At 40.2% G+C, this 9,489-nt stretch overlaps 1 non-coding gene across 1 annotated transcript; it reads left to right on the forward strand.

Annotated features, from left to right (window-relative positions):
* The first annotated feature begins 8,528 nt into the window (after positions 1-8,528).
* LOC137964317 (small nucleolar RNA R71) lies at positions 8,529-8,635 on the forward strand. The gene has a single exon (XR_011115514.1). It is a non-coding gene; the product is annotated as a small nucleolar RNA R71 (small nucleolar RNA).
* The last annotated feature ends 854 nt before the right edge of the window (positions 8,636-9,489 follow it).

Raw genomic sequence — 9,489 nt, forward strand, 5'->3', positions numbered from 1 at the left:
ATCACAACAAAATAAAAATGTTAGAGTTTATGAATGGAAAAAAAATTTAAAAATAACAAATGTAAGTAAAGAAAATTTATTCACACACCAAAAATGAACACAAAAGTGTTATTATCCATGTTTGGGAAATTCCACTAGTTCAACCCTAATAGCTTGGAATTTTATAAGAAGGAGATTTCTACACATGTTTTAAATATGGATTTGCATGCTTGAAAGATGTTAAAGATGCAAATGACCTATGGATCAGAACCATTTAAAGAGAATAACATATGCTCATTAAATTCTCAAGTGAACGTGTGGTGGGATATTTACTCATGTCAAACAAGCCATTATTTTTTCCATTGATAGAAAGCTGACCTAACAATCATATATGATTGTAAGGTGATTTATCTGTCAATAATGCTTACCGGTAAATATATTTTTCGTAAGAAATGACTTATGGATTGGGATTCAACACTTAGTTAAAAATCCCCCGCCTCCTGATGTAGAATTTTAGTTACATCGGCTTTAATACCTCGCAAGCGTACGAATCGTTCATGTAATCTAGCAGTAAGCGAGGGTCATATCCACAGGGAGGATTGAATTTTGTGTATTCTTCAGTCAACAAGCCTAACCAAATATGATGAATTAATTTGAACTAAACACTAATTATATCCTATATTATCAAGCAATAATTTAATTAACTACTTACACAACAGGAAACGTCAACTCTGGATTTTACCGTGATTCGTGCCTCTCTCGAGCGCCACGAAACCACGAATCCGGATTCTCAAACCTTGCATCTAGCCCCTCTCGGGCGCCTAGAGTTAATGACAAAGAGCGGATTACAATAGAATGCAGAGAATCAATTTCATATTGTGATGATGCTAAAATTATCAACTCTGGATTTTATCGTGATTCATGCCTCTCTCGAGCACCACGTAATCAAGAATCTGATTTCTCAATCCTTGCGTCTAGCCCCTCTCGGGCGCATAGAGTGAAAGACAGAAATCGGATGAAAATACCAAAATCCAACCTCAATTATAATCCTACCCTAATTAGCTAATTTAATCAAATATCCAGAAAACAAATCTTAAATAAATATTAATTATCAAATCAGATTCAATTAACATTCAAAACCTAAGTTCAAACTATATAAAAAATGAAATTCAATAATGACGAATTACTCCCCTTATCCTTCCTCTCGCTCGGGCAGCAACTCGTTCTCACGGGTGCAGCAATTTTCGGAAATTGGTGGCGTCGGGTAGCAATAGTGAGTGGCCGGAGGTAGAGACGACGCCGGCGACGACGGTTAGAAGCCGACGGACAGAGGTAACGTCCGGCGAAGAGCGAAACAGAGATGAAGTTCTCTAACCGGCTCTCTCGAGTCTCGGTCGGAGTCGGAATCGCTCCGGGAATGGTTGAAAATACGTAACCGACGCCGGAGGATGGTCGAAAAGCGGAGTTGGCACCGGAGAAGCCCTCTCGGATATCTTCTCGGCCTGGCGAGCGACGACTGTCGAACTCACCTCGACGAAGACTCTCTCGAGCTCTCCTCGGGTTTGTTCTCAGTTGCTAGAGGGCAGTGGACGGTGGTGGACGACGGTGGCGCAACGGAAGGTATTGGCCCGGCGAACGACGGTGGGGAACTCCTCTCGGGTCCTCCCCTATTTCCGGTCAAAGTCCTCTGTTTTCTCTTCACGCTTCCCCCTCTCAGGTCCCTCCTCTCGGGTTTTCCCTCTCGGGTCCCTCCTCTCGGGTCTCCTTCTTTGTTTCAAATATGATTTTTCTTATTTTAAAACGATTTGCCCTAGAAATTACCTCCATTTCACTAAGGGCATTTTGGTAAATATCTTCTTCTCCACTCAAATTCTCCTGAAATTCCATAATTGAATCTATAAAAAGCATTTCAGGAAGAAATAAAACTAAAAAATAATGAAATATAATTCAGGAGAGAGAAATATGCAATATCGACAGTGATTAATGCCAAATTCAATAAATGCTCATTTCATTTGAAAACCGATAAATAACCACCTATAACACAATTATAAAGGCTATTCTATTATAATTAACCTAGTTCTCATGTCAGAATATGGCATCTATCACACCCCCAAACCTAAATCTTTGCTAGTCCCTAGCAAAACAACAATCGAACCAAAATTAAGCCTAGGAAAACAAAATGCCACTTTTGTAGGGAGCACGATTGCATTTAGCGCATACAACAAGCCGTTAAACCCCTACTCTGCAGTAGTGGACGAGTTATGTCTCGTGAGGGTTTGCATGGAATTTACCCACAAAATTCATCTAAATCAATAATATAAAAAGAAAAACTGAACAAAATTTACTCCTCATTAGCATATGACTAACACTTAGTCTCGTAAAATATCTGAAAATCATATGAGATCTTGCGAAATTTGAAAACTTGTGTAAAATATAGCCTATTATCAATCCAAATACACTCATTGTTACTCCACCTGCACCAATGTGACCCATAAGCTATTACTTCAATAGAACAAAGAGGCAACAAATAACAATAAAATCCTGGTCACATCACAATTAAGAGAAAATAGTAGAGTAAACCTGTTGTCTGACAATCTCACCAAAAGAAATATACCAATTTCAATCTTGACTTGCAACTTCTTTCAACTTACAATTCATCATCAAAGTTAAGGAAACTCATTGCTTCTAGATTTAAAACCATTTTACGCTATTACCAGCGCACTTTTGCTATTACCAGCGTAATTTTTGTTTCACTGAATACTTTTGGTATTACCACCATTCTGTATTCGTCTTCACTGCACATACACTTATTTTTAAGTAACCGACTATTCCGGTCCATGTCCTTGGGTTTGCCCAGGCTGTTTCTGAAGTTATCTGTCTTTTGCAAGCAAGAGCATTTCCATTTGCATTCATACATTACAACAAGGAATTTCATTGAGGTATACAAAGGAATGAGTTCAAACAAGCATACAAGACTATTCAGACTAACATAGATCAACACTAGATTTACATGTTCTCTTTTGCAACTAAGTTCCAAGTCTAATGCAATAGTAAGTTATCCCACTAAATTCTCATGGATCACAACAAATGATATCAAATTTCTAATAGGCATATTCTACACAGTTTTACAATCATTTTTGAAACACATTTGAGCAACTTATTTTAACTCTACTAATGTTAACCACATACTAAGAGGAGTAATTTGAAAACAACGAACAAAAATCGAAAGAAAATTATTGCTAAGACATAAAAGAGTCGTTCCCCCCCCCCCCCCCCAAACCTAAACCTGACATTGTCCTCAATGGGGAAAAGTTAAAACACTATAATGACTACAAAAAAAAAATAATAATAAAGACCCCCAGGAATGATACATAGTCTCCCTTGAAGAAGGTTTACTCGTATCAGCCGTACCCATAGGTAATCATCCGTAGATGAAACCGCTATCCCACATCACACTTTGAAGAAATCTCCGTGTGACTGGCCACTGAAAGCAGCAGGAATCACGCGCTGAACACAACTCCTTAAGTTACTCACCATAAGGTTTTCATTCAATACTTCAAGATCGAACTGGTCAATCCCAGAACGGTTGTTTGAGTACAGACCTCTCAAACTAGGGACCAAAAGTCTGGTCATCGACTACCGGAACCATTTATGCTCTCAGCCGGCAAGAGAGTATGAATAAACAAAAAAAAATAAAATAAAAATAAAACTGTAATGTACAAAGGGATAGAAACGTGGGGATTGCCCACAATGTGCTAAGTTTATAGTCATAAGCAAGACTCTGACGCATTCAAGATGAAATGACAAGTTCCTCCAAGAAAATCACCATCACCTCCTCCGGTGTGGGGACATTCTCAAGATACGGTTTGAGCCTCTGACCGTTAACTTTCAAGATCGACCTGTCTTCGTGATTGCGGATCTCAATAGCGCCATGAGGAAACACCTGTGTAACTTCAAATGGACCGGACCACCTGGATCTTAGCTTCCCTGGAAACAAATGCAATCGTGAGTTATAAAGTAAAATATTCTGCCCAACAGTAAAAGACTTGCGAAAAATAGATTTATCATGTAAAAGCTTTGTTCGCTCCTTATACAGTTTGGCATTCTCATAAGCATCATGATGTATCTCCTCCAACTCATTCAATTGCAACTTTCTCTCCTCACCCGCTTGAGTTAAATCAAAATTTAAAGCCTTAGTGGCCCAATAAGCTCTATGCTCAAGCTCAACAGGTAGATGACATGCTTTGCCCAACACTAGGCGAAATGGAGACATCCCAATAGGAGTCTTATAAGCGGTTCGATAGGCCCATAAAGCATCGTCCAATCGAGTGGACCAATCTTTCCTATCAAAGCGAACCGACTTCTCCAAAATCCGTTTGATCTCCCTATTAAAGATTTCCACTTGACCAGAAGTTTGCGGGTGGTACGGAGTGGACACCCGATGAGTGATGGAATATTTCTTCAATAAGGTCTCAAATGCTCTGTTACAAAAATGAGATCCCCCATCACTGATGATCGCTCTCGGGGTACCAAATCGATTAAAGATATTTTCTTTTAAAAACTTTACCACCACTTTGTGATCGTTTGTCTTACATGATATAGCTTCAATCCATTTAGAGACATATTCAACAGCAACAAGGATGTATTGATAGCCAAACGAGACAGGAAAAGGACACATGAAGTCAATACCCCACACATCAAACAATTCAACAATAAGAATGGGGTTAAGAGGCATCATGTTCTTCCTAGACAAACAACCAGTTCATTGGCATTTATCACACACTTGACAAAGCTCATGGGCGTCTCTAAATAATGAAGGCCAATAGAAACCGCATTGCAAGACTTTAGCCGCTGTCTTTCTAGCACCAAAATGTCCACCACATGCATGGGAATGACAAAATTCAAGAATGTTGGCAAAGTCTTGCTCATGTACACAACGCCTAATGACTTGGTCAGAACACACCTTGAACAAATAAGGGTCATCCCAAAAAAAATGTTTGACTTGGGAAAAGAATTTCAACCTCTCTTGTTTACTCCGATAATCAGGAATCTTATGAGTTACAAGATAGTTGACTATGTCAGCAAACCAAGGCAACTGGGATACTTGGAGAAGTTGTTCATCAAGGAAGGAATCATTTAAAGGAAGGAATCCTTCCTGAGGTACTACACAGATCCTAGATAGATGATCAGCAACAACATTCTCACAACCCTTCTTATCTCGAATCTCAAGGTCAAATTCTTGCAATTGCAAGATCCATCTAATCAAGCGAGGTTTAGTGTCCTTGATGGATAATAAGTACTTCAAAGCAGAATGATCAGTGAACACTATAACCTTTGACCCTAACAGATATGATCTGAATTTGTTCAAGGCAAACACAACAGCTAGCAACTCCTTCTCAGTGGTAGTGTAATTCAATTGAGCATCATGAAGAGTTCGGCTAGCATATTGAATGACACAGGGCATTTTATCTGTCTTTTGCCCCAAAACAGCCCCCAATGCATAGTCAGAGGCATCACACATCAACTCAAAAGGCAAAGACCAAATAGGGGGTTGGACAATGGGTGCAGTGGACAAACATTTCTTCAGTGTTTCAAAAGCATGAATACAGGCATCATCAAAGGCGAAAGCAACATCTTGAGCAAGTAAATTCGTCAAAGGACGAGAAATTTTGCTAAAGTCTTTAATGAAACGCCTACAGAACCTAGCATGGTCAAGGAAAGAACGCACCCCCTTCACAGAAGTAGGTGGTGGCAGATTGGCAATTAGGTCAACCTTGGCTTTGTCCACTTCTACACCCTGCTCAGACACTACATGTCCTAAAACAATTCCTTCTTTCACCATGAAGTGGCATTTTTCCCAATTCAAGACTAAATTGGACTTAATGCAATGGGACAATATGAGTGAAAGATTGTGCAGACATGTATCAAACTAGATCCAAACATAGAAAAGTCATCCATAAAGACCTCTAAAAATTCACCAATCATGTCAGAAAAGATACTCATCATGCACCGTTGGAAAGTGGCTGGCGCATTGCATAAACCAAAAGGCATGCGTCTGTAAGCATAGGTGCCAAACGGACACGTGAATGTGGTCTTTTCCTGGTCTTCTGGAGCAATGGGAATTTGATTGTAGCCGGAGTATCCATCTAAGAAGCAATAAAAATTGTGGCCGGCCAATCGCTCTAGTACCTGATCAATGAAAGGTAGTGGGAAGTGATCCTTCCTAGTGGCGGAATTAAGTTTTCTATAGTCAATGCACACACCCCACTTGGTGGTAGTTCTTGTGGGAATCAATTCACCACTCTCATTTTTCATTATCGTTATCCCCCCTTTCTTAGGGACAACTTGAATTGGACTCACCCAGGTGCTATCGGAAATAGGGTAAATGATTCCTGTCACAAGCAACCTGATGACTTCTTCTCTGACAACCTCCAGCATATGAGGATTTAACCTACGTTGCATCTCATGTGAGGCTTTAGTCCCCTCCTCCAAATGAATACGATGCATGCATATGGAGGGGCTAATCCCTTTTAAGGCATCAAGAGTCCACCCCAATGCCTCTCTGTGTGCTTGTAAAACTTCAGTCAATTGTTCCTCCTGCTCAGTACTCAAATAAGAGGAAATAATGACTGGTAATGAGTTCATGGGTCCAAAGAATGCATACTTCAATGTGGGAGGAAGTGGCTTAAGGTCTAGCTTGGAAGTTTCAAGAGGTTTGTCTAAGTCAAGAAGAAGATCCTGTGGATGTTCAGTTGTGATAACCTCATAAGCTTCCTCCAACAGAGGTACATAATTGAGTAAAGAATTAACCTCTCGGAAATATGTTTCCTCATCAAAATAGTCCATGTCTAAAGATGTTATGCAAGACTCAAAAGATTCAAGAGTGGATTCGTTATCAAGCATAACAGTTTCTATATTAAATGCAGGACTCAGATCATCAGACTCAAGTGGGTGGTGCCCGACATTAAATACATTCAATGAGACCTTAAAATTTCCAAAAGACAACTCCAACTCACCACTTTTACAATGATTGATAGCATTAGATGTGGCTAAGAAGGGACGTCCTAGGATGACATGAATTTGGTTGGTCACATTGACTACTGGTTCTGTATCAAGAACAATGAAATCAACCGGGAACAGAAATTTGTACACTTTTATCAAAACATCTTCAACTATTCCTTGTGGTATCTTGACAGAATGGTCAGCTAGTTGAAGTGTGATGGGAGTAGGCTTCAATTCCCCCAAACCTAATTGCTGGTACACAAAGAAAGGAAGCAAATTCACACTTGCCCCTAAGTCAAGAAGAGCACTCTGGATGGTATGTTCACCAATGACACATGAAATTGTGGGACATCCAGGATCTTTAACTTTAGGAGGAGTGTTATGCTTCAGAATTGAGCTTACATTCTCAGTAAGAAAGATCTTTTTGTTAACATGTTGTTTTCTCTTCTGTGTACAAAGGTCTTTCAAAAATCGGGCATAGGCAGGCACTTGCCTAATAGCATCAAGAAGTGAAATGTTAATGTGAACCTTACTAAACAGTTCCAACGTTTCATGCATGCTATCTCCTTTCCTAGGTGGGCCCGATAACCTCTGGGGATAAGGAGCTAATTGGACTTGGTTAGGGATCTGCTTGGCTGTTAGTGGAGAACTTGGAGGTTCTTCACTCAATGATGTGTCCCCATTGTCATCCTTTGACTCCTTAGACTTAGTGGTCCCTACCCCATTGTTCAACTCATGACCACTCCTAAGGGTGGTTATGGCTTTGGCTTGCTCATGGTGGGGTTTGGAACTCAACTCACTCTCATGTGTGCTTTTGGGGTTAGGAATGGTTTGACTCGGGAGTCTATTTTGTGCTTGTTCACTCATGTGGCTGGCCAACTGACTCACTTGCATTTCAAGTTTAGCAATGGAGGACTGTGTATTCTGCATGAATAATTGAAGTGTATCCTCAAGTGAAGGTTTTTGTGGAATCAATGGTTGTTGAGTGAAGTGTGGGCGCGGAGCTTGGGGTTGAGTAAACCCTGGAGGACCCCCAACCTGTGGGCCCTTGGACCATGAGAAATTTGGGTGCCTAGCCCAACCCGGATTATATGTTTCTGAAAAAGGATCGTTCCGGCTCGGTCTATGAAAATTCTGGACTGCATTCAAGTCCTCAATGAGCTCTCGGTAGGATGAACTAGATGGACACATTTGTGTGGGATGAGATGAACCAGAGCATATGGCACAGACAGTAGATGGGTTAGGAGAAAGTGAACTCTTGGACACCATAAGGGCATCAATTTTTCTAGTCAACCCTTTAATCTTGGCCATGAGCATGGGTGTTTCACTAACCTCGTAAAGACCCCCCTCTTTTGGCTTCGTGGGATCTCCTATCAACATTAAATGATGAACCCCATTGCTGAGATTGATCACTTAACGTTTCAAAGAAGTCCCATGCCTCACTAGCACTCTTACCCATCAAACTCCCACCACTCGTTGCATCTACCATGGATCTAACCTGAGGTGTAAGACCTTGATAAAAGTATTGCACTAAATGCCATTTCTCAAACCCATGATGCGGACACCTACGGATCAAATCCTTCCATTTCTCCCAAGCCTCATAAAAGTGTTCACCCTCCTGCTGCATAAAGTTGGAGATTTCTCTCCTGAGGGTTGTAGTTCTCTGAATGGGAAAGTACTTGGACAAAAATTTCGTGACTAATGTGTCCCATGAAGTAATGCTACCCACCTCTAAGGAATTAAGCCAAGACTTGGCCTTATCCTTAAGTGAAAATGGAAAAAGTCTTAACCGGATAGAGTCATCTGAGAAATTCTGGAATTTAAAAGTTGCACAAATATCTAAGAATTCCTTGATGTGGTAATATGGGTCCTCCTTCTCCAACCCATAGAATGTAGGGAGGAGTTGGATCACACCCGGTTTCAACTCATAACTGGCGGCAGTAGTGGGTGGCAATATAATGCAAGAAGGTGATGTGAAGTGGGATGGGATAGAATAATCCCTTAGGGCTCTACGGTCACCTGTTGCAGGTAACTGTAATGGTTCGCCCTGATTGGCCATGGTAGCTCCTAACTTGACTTCGGGTGTTTTCCTACAAATATCTTCTACCTCTTCAACAAAGGGAGCTAATGGTCCACCTAGGGAGCGGCGCCCGTGCATAAAAACACAAAAAGAAACAAAATGAACTATCAAATTAAGCTAAAAAACTCACTACTAAATATAAACTAACTAGAAGAAATAAAAATAATTCCAAAAAAAATCACCAAGCTAAAATTATGAAAGCAAAAAAAATAAAAAATAAAAATAAAAATAAAAATAATAAAAATAATAAAATAATAAAATAAAATAAAAATAAATCTAACCTAAGACCATGGAGAACAAAGAAATACACTTAATACGTGCCTCCCCGGCAGCGGCGCCAAAAACTTGATGTAGAATTTTAGTTACATCGGCTTTAATACCTCGCAAGCGTACGAATCGTTCATGTAATCTAGCAGTAAGCGAGGGTC

The sequence above is a fragment of the Aristolochia californica genome, unplaced genomic scaffold (genome assembly GCF_029961685.1).
Source record: "Aristolochia californica isolate CCGP_79_NKW_82.1479 unplaced genomic scaffold, dmAriCali1.0.hap1 SCAF_4, whole genome shotgun sequence".
NCBI lineage: Eukaryota > Viridiplantae > Streptophyta > Magnoliopsida > Piperales > Aristolochiaceae > Aristolochia > Aristolochia californica.